This window comes from Leptonychotes weddellii, chromosome 15 (assembly GCF_054177405.1).
Source record: "Leptonychotes weddellii isolate Sample4059 chromosome 15, ASM5417740v2, whole genome shotgun sequence".
In the NCBI taxonomy this organism is placed as follows: domain Eukaryota; kingdom Metazoa; phylum Chordata; class Mammalia; order Carnivora; family Phocidae; genus Leptonychotes; species Leptonychotes weddellii.
Genome location: NC_138383.1, coordinates 17,153,378 through 17,166,885, shown reverse-complemented (window position 1 = coordinate 17,166,885; position 13,508 = coordinate 17,153,378). Strand labels below are relative to the sequence as shown.

At 49.0% G+C, this 13,508-nt stretch overlaps 1 long non-coding RNA gene across 1 annotated transcript; it reads right to left on the bottom strand.

Moving 5' to 3' along the window:
* Positions 1-4,041: 4,041 nt before the first annotated feature.
* On the bottom strand, positions 4,042-12,537 carry LOC145717223 (uncharacterized). The gene is made up of 3 exons (XR_014140296.1): positions 12,474-12,537; positions 10,750-10,955; positions 4,042-4,197 (listed from the first exon to the last, which is right to left on the bottom strand). It is a non-coding gene; the product is annotated as an uncharacterized LOC145717223 (long non-coding RNA).
* Between the last annotated feature and the right edge of the window lie 971 nt (positions 12,538-13,508).

Here is a 13,508-nt window from a genome sequence, read left to right as displayed (position 1 = left end):
AGTTGATAAAACCTATTTCACAGGGTCGTTGTAGAGACGTTGTAAGGTGACGTGAGTTACATGCCAGGTAGATGGTGAACATTCAATAAATTCGACTTCCCTCCCTCCCTGAGCATTCGGACCACAGAGAGGCCTCCCCCGCTCTTGGCTTTGGCTTTGAGGAGCTTGTGGTCGTTGAGAGGATTTCACACTGGAAGTACACGCATTCCAAATTGATACCTAACTGTATATTTTTTGGTGTAAACTATATGTCGACTCTAACTTTATCCTGGGGGAGCTTTGTTATTTGTTTCCCTTTCGTGAAAGCTATAATAGAGGAAGAGAAAGCCTGGCCTTGTACATTCCAATTCCTAAATACACAATTTACAATTTTCTGGGATATTATTTAAGTTTATTTTAGTTCTGGAGTCTCACCATCTCCATGGGGAGCTAATTTCAGTTCCGGGTGGACTCTAGAAAGGCCTGGAATGTCTCAGAGGGAGGGAAGGACAATCTTCACATTCATTAAATAGCAGGGCCTGGGGTCTTTGCAGGATCTAGGACTTGGAAGCTTCCCTGACCCCAGCTGAGGGGTCTCAGGATGGGGGCTGAGCTCACACCAAGCTGTCCTTTTCATGACCTTTGGTGGTTGGGCTTCTTTCTGGCTTTGCCATTCTCTGCTCATACTGAGGCCAATGAGGGACATGTTGGACCACGGTCTGACCAGGGGTTCCAGCTTCTTCTCCTCTTTCTGGAGATGATCACAGACCTCTCTGCTCGTATCTGGCCCCCTGTGTGAAAGACCTGTGACGTTCATCCGATTCTCAGAGGGCTCAGGGGACCCCTGAGGAATAAATGCCACCAGCCACATGGTCAATGTCTCCCTGTCTCCCACCCACTCCCTGCCCCAAGCCCTGTTCTTGAGACAAGACCTTCTCTGGCACTCAGTGACAGGACCCCAAAGAAGGCCCTGGTCTTGCTGAACATCCTCCCAGGAGGACTTCCATTCCTGGCCCTGCGGGGAGTGCTGTCCTTGCAGGGGACGATGGAACGGGGCAGCCTCATGGGATCTCCCTCCTTGTTCGGGTAATAAATTCCTATCCTGGAGTTCCACACTAGGACTCTCAAACTTCAGTGTGCAGAAGAATCAAGGGTGTTTTTAAAAGCACGCTGGGGGATTCTGATGCAGGTGGTTGCCTGGAGAAACTCTGGTTAAAAGTTGCTCTAAAGCTGTTCCAAGCTGCTGGATGTCTTTGAACTGTTTGAAGCCCAAAAAAAGGAGGTGCCCTTTAAGAAGGCTGGTTGTAAAGCAGAAGCCCTGCTCCCAAGGAGAGCAGGCTCTGAGCACGTTAATCACAGGAACAGCGACGAAGTATAGCACCACTGGGCCCTGGGCCCTGTTCTGAAAGCTCACAAACCACGGCCCCACGAAGGAGGTGCTCTTCACATTTTCATTTTCCAGACGAGGAAATGGGCACAGAGAGGTTGAGTGGGGTATCCAAGGCCCCGCAGCTACCCTGGGCCTTCAACATAAGAGTTTGAGAGAGATACAACCCAGGTCCATGTAGAAAATGGCAAGAAGCTCTCTGACCTGAGCCGAGAGCACGCAGAGAGGGGTCATGGGACGCGCACACCGATAAAGGTAGTTTGCCACTTGTATAATAAAGAATTTGTCTGGTCTTTGTCCTGGGTTTATGGGAGGCAGCTGCTAAACCCTTGGAATTTCCCTGGTGATAGGAGTCTTGGTAGGTCCCTGAGATCACTCTGAGTTTCTGCTAACAAGGTGATTCATGGGGACCCTTGATAGTTTCGGGTTAGGGGCTGGTCATCTGAAAGGGTTGGGGCTCTGAGCCATGTGATACCTGCCTGACCTCCGGGGAGGGAAGGGGGCTGTAGATTGAGTTCAGTCATGTGGCCGATGATCCAATCATTAATGCCTATGGAACGAACCTCCAATAAAAACTCTGGGGAGTAAGAACAAGTTTGGTTGAGGTTTTCCGGTTGATGAACACATCACTGTGTTGGGAGAGTGACACATCCTGATTCCATGGGGAGAGCACATGGAAGCTCTGTGTGCCGGACCCTCCTGAATCTCTTCATTTGTCTTGTCCTGATTTGCATCCTTTGTAAAATAAAACGGTAATTGTAAGTAAAGTGCTTTCCTGACTTCTGTGAGTCATTCTAGCAAATTATCAAATACGAAGGGGTTGAGGGAAACTCCAAATTTATAGCCAGGTGGTCAGAAGTGCAGGTGGCCTGCAGACCACCCCCCAAACTTGCGGCTACTGTCCAAAGTGAGGGCAGTCTTCTTGGGGCCCTTAACCAGCAGAGTCTAACACTAATTCCAGGTACTGCTGAATTGCATTTAGTATTGTGATGCTAGATTCATGAATGCCTGATTCAAGAGTTGGACTTTATTTGCTTGGTGGCTGGGAATCATAGACTTATGAGAAGATGATTGTCAGGATTAGTAACTGGGATTCTGGAAGAATAATCCAGCAGAGACTGAGGCTGGCCAGAGTTCTACCTGAATCCCAGGCATCCAGTCTCAAGGCGGGTGTGCAAATGCTGGTTACCCGAGATGCTTCCTTTCCAAAAATAAGGAGCAGCTACAAGGCAGCCCACATACATTGCTAGCCTTGGAACCACTTCGGGTAGTCCAGCCAAGAAGCTGCCCCAAATTCTCACTTCTGGGAGCAGAAGGGCAGTTGCTTCTTCCTGGTTCACACTCTGCGGACATCAAAGCTCATTTAAGAGTCCTGGATGCAGACCCAGCCCAAGCCTTCTCTTTAAAACACAACGGTCTTGGGGTGCCTGGGTGGCTCAGTTGGTTAAGCATCTGCCTTTGGCTCAGGTCATGATCCCAGGGTTCTGAGATGGAGCCCCACATCGGACTCCTTGCTCAGCCAAGAGCCTGCTTCTCCCCCGCTCATGCTCTCTCTCTCTCTCTCTCGCTCCCTTGAGCACACACACACAAAAATAAATTAAAAACACAAGGGGTGTAGCAGTAGAAATCAAGCTACAGCTTCCCCTTGGGTATATGGGACACCTGGATCCCCTTTTCTTAAGCTTCCTGTGCTCTCCAGCCTGCTTCTTTCCAGCGACAGCTAAGCGCTGGGAAACTGTATTTCGACATTTCTTGAATATCCTCAGCAAGCTGGGCATAGCGCTGCATGTTCCCCCTCACTGGACCTGATTCAGCCTTCACTGAAACCCTACCCGAGGAGATGACTTAATCTCTGGGCCGAGTGAGTGGAGCCACGAAGTTTGGATGGGTTTTGCAAAACAAAAACCTAAATCTATTTTGTGGCTGCCGATACACATTCTGACTTCACCACATCCGCGGTCATTCCAACCACAAACACAAAAGGTGCTATAAATTCATTTCCATGCGGTATTTCATTGTTTCTAGCATCATTCATTTCTTGATAACTCAGCCAGTCCAAATAGTCCATCCAGGTCTGTCACTGATCCCAAGAGCCCCATGGGGGTGTCCTTGACTTACTGACGGTGTTAGGCCTTGATGGCTTATAGCTGTTTCTTTCCACGAACTATACTTTCTCATCGAATTTGATGAGAAAAAATTTTGAGAGAGATGCTCATCAAGAGGTTTAATTGCACTCCCAGAAGCAGCAGGCTCTTTGCATTTTTTATTTAATCTTTGTATTAAATAATGGTCATCAGAGAAAACTCGAAAAATATGGGCATATAAAGAAGAAAAAAAAAGCACCCATAATTTCATGATCTAGAGATAACTGATGTTAACATTTTGGCGTGTTTTCTCTGTCTTTTTTCTATGCACACACACACGTGCTTGAACCTACCTGGGATTATTTCTCTAGACTTTGCTCTTGGTCCCAGCAAGCCCAGAGGCATCACTTGGGGGCTTGTTGAAAATGCAGAATCTCAGACCCTGCCCCAATCCTACAGAATCAGAATCTGCATTTTAACGAGGGAATTCTGTGTGTAGTAAAGGTCGATGAGCGCTACTTTACCTCTTGCCGTTTGCACTCTGCATTACATTGCAAGCATTTCCGCATGTCATTTAAAAAAATTCTCCTATAATATGATTTCTAATTGCATAACATTCCATCATGCATATGAACCACAATTTGCTTACCTCCTCTCCTCTTGTCTTCCCTATTATAGGGAGCACTCGAGGGAACGTCCTTGAATCTACTCAGCTCCCTATCCCTGATGATGTCATTGGAGCAGTTCCTAGAAGTGAAATTACAGAGGCAAAAGCTATGATGTTATAGAATGTTTTTCATGCTTTGGGGCTGCTTGGCACCTTTTGAATAACCTTCCTATATTTGATCAATTTCCCACCTTGTGAGCTCCATCTCCGCCTGGTAGAAACCCAAACTCACTTTCTCAGAGTTCCTTGAAGCTAAAGGTCAAGGCTGTGATCGGCACTCCACTGCTGAGATGCACCAGCAAGAGTGGTTCAGAGGAGAGCCAGAGAAGGGGGAGGCACCTGGCAGAGTCTGCTCAGGGGGGAGCAGGAAGGAACAAGTGAGGACTACCACCTTTCAAGGTTCTTGGCTTCTGGGTCCTGGGCCCAGCCTGCAGTGTGATCTGATGCCTGCAGTGGGCTTTTGCCAGGAGTCTTACCCCCAGGGGACTTGGTCTCTGGCCCCCTGGGGGCGGGGGAGTTGGCCAGCTCCTTCAAATCCTTAATTTTTACCTGCTTAAACTGGCTATGAACCTGGCTGACCCACAATCATTTTTAAGACTTTTGATACACGTGGCTAAAAATTTTATAGACATTCTTTTTTTTCTTTTACTTATTGAAATTTATTTATTTGTTTATTTATTATTTATTTATTTATTTTATTTATTTATTTGAGAGAGAGAATGAGAGACAGAGAGCACGAGAGGGAAGAGGGTCAGAGGGAGAAGCAGACCCCCCGCCGAGCAGGGAGCCCGATGCGGAACTCGATCCCGGGACTCCAGGATCATGACCTGAGCCGAAGGCAGTCGCTTAACCGACTGAGCCACCCAGGCACCCCTTATTTATTTATTTTTAAGACTTTATTTACTTATTTGATGGAGAGCAAGAGCGGGCATAAGCAGGGGGAGCAGCAGGCAGAGGGAGAGGGAGAAGCAGGCTCCCTGCCGAACAGAGAGCCTGACATGGGGCTCGATCCCAGGACCCTGAGATCATGACCTGAGCCGAAGGCAGATGCTTAACCGACTGCATCACCCAGGTGCCCCAATACTTTTAACTCTTACATTTACGTCTTTGATCCATTTTCTAGTTAATTTTTGTATATGGTATGAGGTAGGGCTCCGAATTCATTCTTTTGCACGTGGCTATTTAGTTGTCCCAGCATCAATTGTTACAAAGACTATTCTTTTCCCATGAAATGGTCTTGGCACCCTTCTCAAAAAGAATAAAATACTTAGGAATAAACTTAACCAAGGAGGTGAAAGACTTGTACACTGAAAACTACAAAACACGGCTGAAAGAAACTAAAGAAGACACCAATAAAAAGACATCTTGTATTCAGAGATCACAAGACTTGCTATCATTAAGATGTAATATTACCCAAAGCAAATCTACAGATTCAGTGCAATCCTTATCAAAATTCCAATGCTTTTTTTTTTTTGCCAAAAGAGAACAATCCATCTTAAAATTTATATGGATCTCCCAAATGATTTTGTTTATTTATTTATTTAAAGATTTTATTTATTTATTTGACAGAGAGAGAGAGAGAGAGCAAGGGGAGTGGCAGGCAGAGGGAGAAGCAGACTCACTGCTGAGCAGAGAGCCCGATGTGGGGCTCAATCTCAGGACTCTGGGATCATGACCTGAGCCGAAGGCAGACGCTTAACCGACTGAGCCACCCAGGCGCCCCTCCCAAATGATTTTGAATAGCCAAAGTAATTTCGAGAAAGAAGAACAGAGTTGGAGGTTTCCCATTTGCTGATTTCCAAACTTACTACAAAGCTACCGTAATCCAACAATGTGGTACTGGCCTAAGTCAGACATACAGAGCAATGGCATAGAATAGAGAGCCCAGAAATAAACTCTCATTTACATGGTCACACGATTTTTGATGAGGGAGCGGGACCATTCAATGACGAAAGAACAATCTTTTCAACAAATGGTGTTGGGAAAATCGGATACTCACGTGCAAAAGAATGGAGTTTGACTCTTACATTAAACCATACACAAAGATTGACGCAAAATGGGTCAAAGACTTAAACTACAGTTTAGTAAGAACTAACACTATAAAACTCTTAGAAGAAAACACAGAGGAAAAGCTTCATGACTGGATTTGGCAATGAGTTTTTTGGATATGACGCCCAAAACACACATGACAAGAGAAAAATAGGTCAATTGGACTACATCACGATTAAAAGCTGATGTGAATCATAGGACACATGAACAAAGTTAAAAAGACAATCTTCAGAATGGGTAAACAAAATAAATAGACAAACAAAATGAATGACCAGTGAATGGGTAAACAAAATGCGGTATACAACGGAATATTATTCAGCCTTAAAAAGGAAGGAAATTCTCACACATGCTACAATATGCATTCACCTTGAAGACAGTACATTAAGTGAAATAAACCAGCCACAAAAGGGCAAATACTGTATGATTCTACTCATGTGAGGTCCCTAGGGTAGTTGAATTCATAGAGACAGAAGTAGAAGGATGGGGCCAGGGGGATGGGGATATGGGACGTTATTGTTTAATAGATCTAGAGTTTCAGTTTTGCAAGATGAAAAGAGTTCTGGAGAAGGACAGTGAGTATGGTGGTACAGCAACCTGAACGTACTTAATACCATTGAACTGTATGTGTAAAAACGGTGAAGCTGATGAATTTTATGTGGTGCGTGTCTTACTACAATTAAAAATTTTTCCACCACCCAGCCAGAGCAATCGGGCTTGTCCCCCAGGCATTTGGATCTGGAGGGAGTCATCAATGGGGAAGAGCAGTGATTCCTGCATCACACTGCAATGTCAAGGCCTTGCGGGATTTCTGAGAACCACACCCCATCTGCCCCGGCTGTAAGACCTGCAGACGGCCTGTGTGATACTCACTTATGGATTCAGTTTGGCAACATCTACTAATGATCCTTAAATCCTGTGTAAATGTATTCGAAGTGGCCCCAGGGGTTAAACATCTGGAGGTTCTCTCTCCAACAAGAGCACTGCTGCTCCACAGCCTGAGGGATTTTCTGTTCTGTTTGCTATTAAATATTTAGTTATTGCATATTAATAAATGTCAGAAAGAGCACCCTCTTTCAGCCTGTGTGGGTCACGGGATTACAAAGCGGTACCTATCTTCTGGAGAGCAATCAGGCAATAGACATCAGGAGCCACAGAAATATTCCCCTCCTGGGAAAAGAGATAATCCTAAATACAGACAAATCAATTTGGGCAAAGATGTTCAATGTCCGCGTTGGCACAACCACCTGCCTTGCATCCCCCCAGCCTGAGTGGGGAATACGTACTGTAATCAGCTTCTTTCTGGTTAGGGTAGATCCTCAATGTGCCACTCTAATGATTTGTGATGTTCCAAGACTCCCTCTCCAGGAGGGATGAGGATAGAGAAGGGAAAGAGGCTGACAGGGCCAGAGAGTCCCATCCACTATATTTACAATGATGAAAATATTACAAACCATCTGATGTTACAAATGTCCTCTTGCACAGCCAAGTGCACGACCAGGGCAGGATCCCAGGGGCTGGGGTTGAAGCAGGGAGCTACTCTAAGCAGCAAGGCATCAGATCTGAGGACGGTAGGACAAGGCCCAAGAGCCGTATTAGAGAAGCATTCTGGATCACTTGTTCTTTTTAATTGGTTACGGCGGGCGGTGGGCGGGCCGGTTGTCTGGAGGGCCATGGGTCCAGGTCTAATATTTCAATGGGTCTCACATTTAGCCTTCTACCATTCTTTTCAAATGCATTCGCATGCTTAGTCCTAGACTGCGAGTCTGACAAGATCCAAAGAGGACATTTGTCGCTTGGCTTTGATCGTGTTAGTACCCCCGGAGAGTCAGAACCACCTGCGCTGCCTTATGAATTTGTACTTTTCTTGTGAGTTTCATAATCGTATTTTACCACATTATTGTCTAATAAGAGTATCCAGCCGTTCAATGTAAATATTAAAATAGCTGGCAGATCTTTATAACCCTCTTTTGGCGTCCCTTCATTTCATGATACACCAAGAGTCTCAAAAATGGTAGGTAAATCAGGTTTTTCCAATCTTCGAGAAGGCATCCTCTAAGTTGTCAGATCTGAGGGGTGAGTGCAATGTACAAACCGGGACACAAAGCACAAAGTCTGCGGCTGTGAGGACTCAGGAAGAGGTCAGGGAGGAAGGGACAGGATTGAGAGCACCAGGACTTGGGGCTCGAATAGGGCTGGGTGCCTGGAGTGGGGGCCTGGCCCCAGGATAGGACACAGTGCGCTAAGGGTGGGGGGCAGAAGACCAAAGCCAACCCTTAAGGAAACCATGGCCCGTCAGCTCAATGGCCCAGGCAGCTGTTAGGAATAATGGTTATGAAGCCTCTGCAGCAACATGAAAAATGCTTTTGTTACTATGCCGAAGACATCACTTTGTGGACCTGTAACACATGCGTCCGCACACGCACGCACACGCACACACACGCACGCACACGCACACACACGCATGCATGCACGCACAGGAAGCAAGACCAGAAGGAGTTACACCTAAATGCAAGCCGTGCTTGTGTTGACTGAGAGAGGTGGAATTGTGGCTGGGTTTCTTTGTTCAGTATTTTAAAATAAAATAATGGCACAAATCAGGGATAACTGAGTCCCTATCTCGTCCAGCAGCCCTCAGACCCGTTGGGAGAAGCCCAGGGCACGCCAAATTCGCACAACACGGCTGAGGGTCTCTCTCTCCCTCTCCTGGGGCCCTGAGCCACCTTCCTTGGGGGACCAGGCAGGGATTAGGGGCAGACTTTGAAGCTGGCAAGGCGCGGCTGTGTGGAAGCCAGCGTGCTCTGGTTCCTGTCCCGGTTCCAGCTCCTTCGCGGTCGATCTAAAGCAACCTTGAGGCGGGTCACCCCCACCCCACACATACCCACTTCTCCAGCCAATCAGGCCCAAGGTGCCTCCAGGAAAGCGTCTTCCTCACTGATGTGCTGGAAGGAATCTCCATCCTGCTCTAACTCCTCGGGAGACCTGCAGGGGAGGTCCTCAGAACATGGACCGCGGCGGCACCCCACGCATGGGCCTGAGCCCCCCGCCATCCCCTCAGCTCTTTGCAGCATTCCCGGGAAGGCAAGGAGACTTTCTTGGGGCCAAGGCGTTGCTGGGCCTCTGTGTCCAGGCCAGGCTCCTGGCAGGGCTCCACACCTCACCTCTACACTTATGCGCCCACTGCCTTCTCCCTGGCGGCCCGCCTTCAACCCTTTAGGGAATGTGGGAACATTTAAATCCCATAGGATTTAAAAGCCCCTTGAGGGCTTTCAGTGCAAGCAAAAGATGACCTATAGGAACTTACAAATATTTTTTATAGTAATTGTTATTAATAAACTATGTAAAAGCCATTGATTTTTCTGTTAGAAGAAACAGAAGTTTCTTCTATTAAAGAATCCAACTCAAACCATAAAAAGCAGATTCAGCCCAGTCAGAGTCAACCTGCTATGGTGGACTGCCCGTATCAGGATCACTCAAGGCGTTTGGCAAAAAATGCAGATTCCCGGGCTCATCTCCAGAGCCACCGGATCAGAATCTCAGGGAGGTGAGGACTAGGAACCTGAATTTTTAGCAAGCTCCCCAGGTCATTCTGGAGGACAGAGGTTGAGTGGCTTCTGGGCTGAGGGAGCCTGGCTCCCTGGCCGAGGCCCCACACCCTGAGCCAGCAGGCACTCCTGGTCCCCAAGAGACTCTGAGATCTGGGGCTGTGGAAGATGCAGCAAGCAATGGGAGCTGCATTACGGGTTTGTACCAAGTCCTCTGGGAGCACAAGAGAGAGTGGGACTCAGAGAGAGGAAAGACCTCTGGGGGAAGAGGTCTCGGGACCTCTGCACCATTTGGTCCAGACTTTACTAAAGTCGGGTCTCTTCCCGAAGGGGAAGTAGAGGTGACCAGCTAAAGAAGGGAGCAAGGGTGTTCTGGATCCAGGGCACAGCGCGGGGGACACGCTGGGAAAGTGTAAATCGCTCAGGGCCAGGGCACGGGGAGCGGGGCGAGCAGAGGAGGCTGGGGGGCTGGGTGGGGGCAGCTCTGCGCACTGGTTCCGTTAAGCTTCCCAGAACCCCCTTCTCCATAGGGATCCGGGGCAGAGTTGCTCAGAAGAGGAACTTCCGGGAGGTTTGGAAAAGAGAAGAGAGGCAGCACCACGACTCTGAGGGTTGTCTCCGGCGGGCACTGCCAGAGACAGAGGCGGGGTGTCCCCCCACCACCCCGTGCCAGCTCGTCCTTCCCCTCCTCTGGGCCCCGTCCCACCCACAGGCCTTGCTGAGCAACGGCTTCCACAGCCTCTCCATCGACTGCCCTCCCACCCCCTTGGGCAGCTGGACGTGCTTGGCTTCTCAAATTTCTCTGCAAGCTCCAACTTGTGGCCCGTGGCAAGACTTTCCCTGATTGCCCCAATCTCCTTTCAGAAACATCACTGATTTCAGCTCGCCCCACATTTGGGTAAAGTCTCATGCCTATAATAATTCCTTTATTCCCATATACGTTGCTGCCCTGGCTGGACCCTTTTCAGTCCTTATCATGAATCCCTTTTTAGGAGCATCTCTGTAAGCATCTCCCTCCCCGCCGACACACACGCAGCTCACCTGGGGCAGATCTCTTAATATCCAGGGCTGAAGAAGGCGAGGGCCCCCTCACCCTCACGTGTTAGGAGAGCTGTGCCCTCTTTCGGGCCACCCTCCAGGAGGAAGAGGAGGTGGCTTTCAGTGGAGGGGCTTCCTCAGCTGCAGGTCCTCTCCAGAAGTCCTGGGGGGGCTTTGCTCTGGTTTGTACTTCTGGAAAGCCGTCAGGCCTGCTCGAAGACAAGATCAGACAACAGGTTGTCTAGGGCTCCTTTTCCCCTCAGGGGCCTCTAAACTCAAATGAGGTAGGGGGGAGCTGGGGCTGCGGGGAACTGAATGGGGCCCACTGAGGCACCTGGGAGGTTGCCAGGCAGTGGGAAGACAAGGAGCTGGAAAGCTGGGAGGTCTGATCAGGTCTGGCCCAGGGCCTGGCTGAGGTGAGGGCTCACCACTCTGGGGCCAGAGTGTTAAGCAGAGGAGGGGCAGAACCAGATTCTGCTCCTCTGAGAAACTGGCTTGGAGGAGGTGAGCCCAGAAGCCAGAGAACCTCAGAAGCCAGGACAAGGGAAAGGTGGCTGAACCAGGGGGTGGCACTGGAGAGAAATGAGGGGATCAGAGGGACATTAGACAGCTGGAAGGAGGAAGAAACCATGTACGTACATGGTGATCGGTGGGTTGGATGCAGGGGATGAGGGGGGCGGGAGGAGTCATGGGGGACCCCAAGCGTCTGGCTGGAGTCCCTGAAGGGTTGCAGGTGCCCAAGTGGTCCGCCCAGAGGGCAGAAGCTGCAGTGTGAACAGTATCGTCGATAAAATGAAGTCTCTAGTGAAGACGTGACTATCAGAAAAAAAGGGAAAATAAGGTGATTGAGGGAAGGGAAGCATCTCGTGCATGAAGAGACTAAGAATGAGAAATAGAAAAGTTCAAAACATTTTTCCAGGTCTGGGGTCTCTCACCCCTGCTCCAGGAGGAGGGCCATGTGGGCCGACAGAGGCTCGAAAGTGTTCGGGATGCAGTATTTCAGTGACACCTGCCGTGGTGGGTTAACAGTGGTAGCAGGGGACACTAATACAAAACGACAAATCATGATAAGGGTTGGGAAAGCGAACAGCGAGGTCCTGTTTCAGAGGGGGAGAGGTCAGGCCTCTGAGGAGGTGACAGCTGAGCTGAGATTGGAAGGCAGAGAATTCAGGAAGAGGGTTCCAGGCGGTGGGAATAGCGTCACCCTACCAGGGGTGATGCTTTCGAGGAATGGAAAGAGAGGCAGTGTGGGTGGAGGGGGGCCAAGGCTGGGTGGGGGCTGGGGACACCGACAGACGGAGATGGGCTGGAGAGGAGGTGGGGGCTGACTGTGCAGGGCTTGGAATATTTTAGTAAAGTCTGGACCAAATGGTGCCTCGGGGCCCTTGTCACCCCAGGTTTCAAGGACATTCTTCCTGATTTCCCTCCGTCATAACAGGCTCGGGAGTCTGCTGAGAAGAGGGGGCACTCAGGCTCTCCTGAAACAGGTGACCCAGAACACGCCCCTCGGTGCCCTGCAAACTGTCCAGCAACAGTTTTAGAAAAGTTCCCTTTTAAATTCAACTTCTCTTAGCCAAGCTGACCAGGGAAAAATAAGTCCCCACAAATAGCGATCACTGGCAAATAAGGAGAGTCATTATCTTAAATTGAGACTGGTTTCTAAGAAAAAAGAAAAAACCCAAATGCCACTGGCCAAAACCTCACCCCCACGCGCCCCCAGCACATACGTGAGGATGCTGGCTCACTGCCCTCCTTGCAAGTCCGGGGCTCAACATGGGCCTCTGTGTAAAGGGAAGGAAACAGGCAGAGGAAGGAAGGCCAGAGATTAGAGAAGCTGACAGATGTAAATAGCCTCGGAGGAGACACACTGTCCCGGCGCTCCTCCCCAGGGAGCCTTTTGTACCGAGGAATCTGGTTGCCTGAATGAAAAATGATATCATTTATTTCTTTAGTCAGAGCTGAGCTGTTTTCTTCAGACATAGAAATAACTTAACACCGCAACACCAAATTGTTGGCCAAGTGATAGAGATATCTGTAATTTGGGCGCTTGGTAACATCCTAGGTAAACAGCCAGGGACTTGGTTTCTTGGGAGCGGCCCTGCTCCCTGCAACAATGCGACAAAGCTCAGAGGGACTCAAATGGAAGGAAAGCTTTTGAACAGGTTGTTCCAGAGCTCTTGCTTGCTGCCGAGCTCCAAGGAAGCTGGACTTTTCATTCCTGCTGCTCAAACCATGCTTCACCGACCCAACGCCTACTAATTCAACAAATATTTACCGAGCACGGATTGGCCCGGCCTGTGCAAAGGCACTGGGGCTACAGATGTGCAAAAGCTGGGGCCCTGCCCTCAAGAGACTCAATCTGGAGGGGAGGCAGCCAAGTTCAGCCCATGTGGCAGACGCTATGATGCAGTATGCACTCGGCACAGGGGTCTGCCCCCACGGAGGAGGTAGCGTTTGACTTGACTTGGAAATGAAGAGGACTTTCCATACCAGAGAAGTGGAGAGAGGGCGTCCTAGATGGAATGAACAGCAGGTGCAAAAGCACAGAGGCTTCGAAACTACTTGGACTCTTTGGAAATTAAAAGAAATACACTATTGCAGGGAATAAAGTGCTAAGGAGGTCAGTGGTCGACGGTGTGACTGGACAGGTAGGCAGGAACCGCATCACACCTTTGTGAGCTAAGGTGTTTAGGGTTTATCCTTTAGGTAATAGGGAGCTGAGGAGGAATCTTGAGCAGGGAAGTGATATGATTAGATTTTTG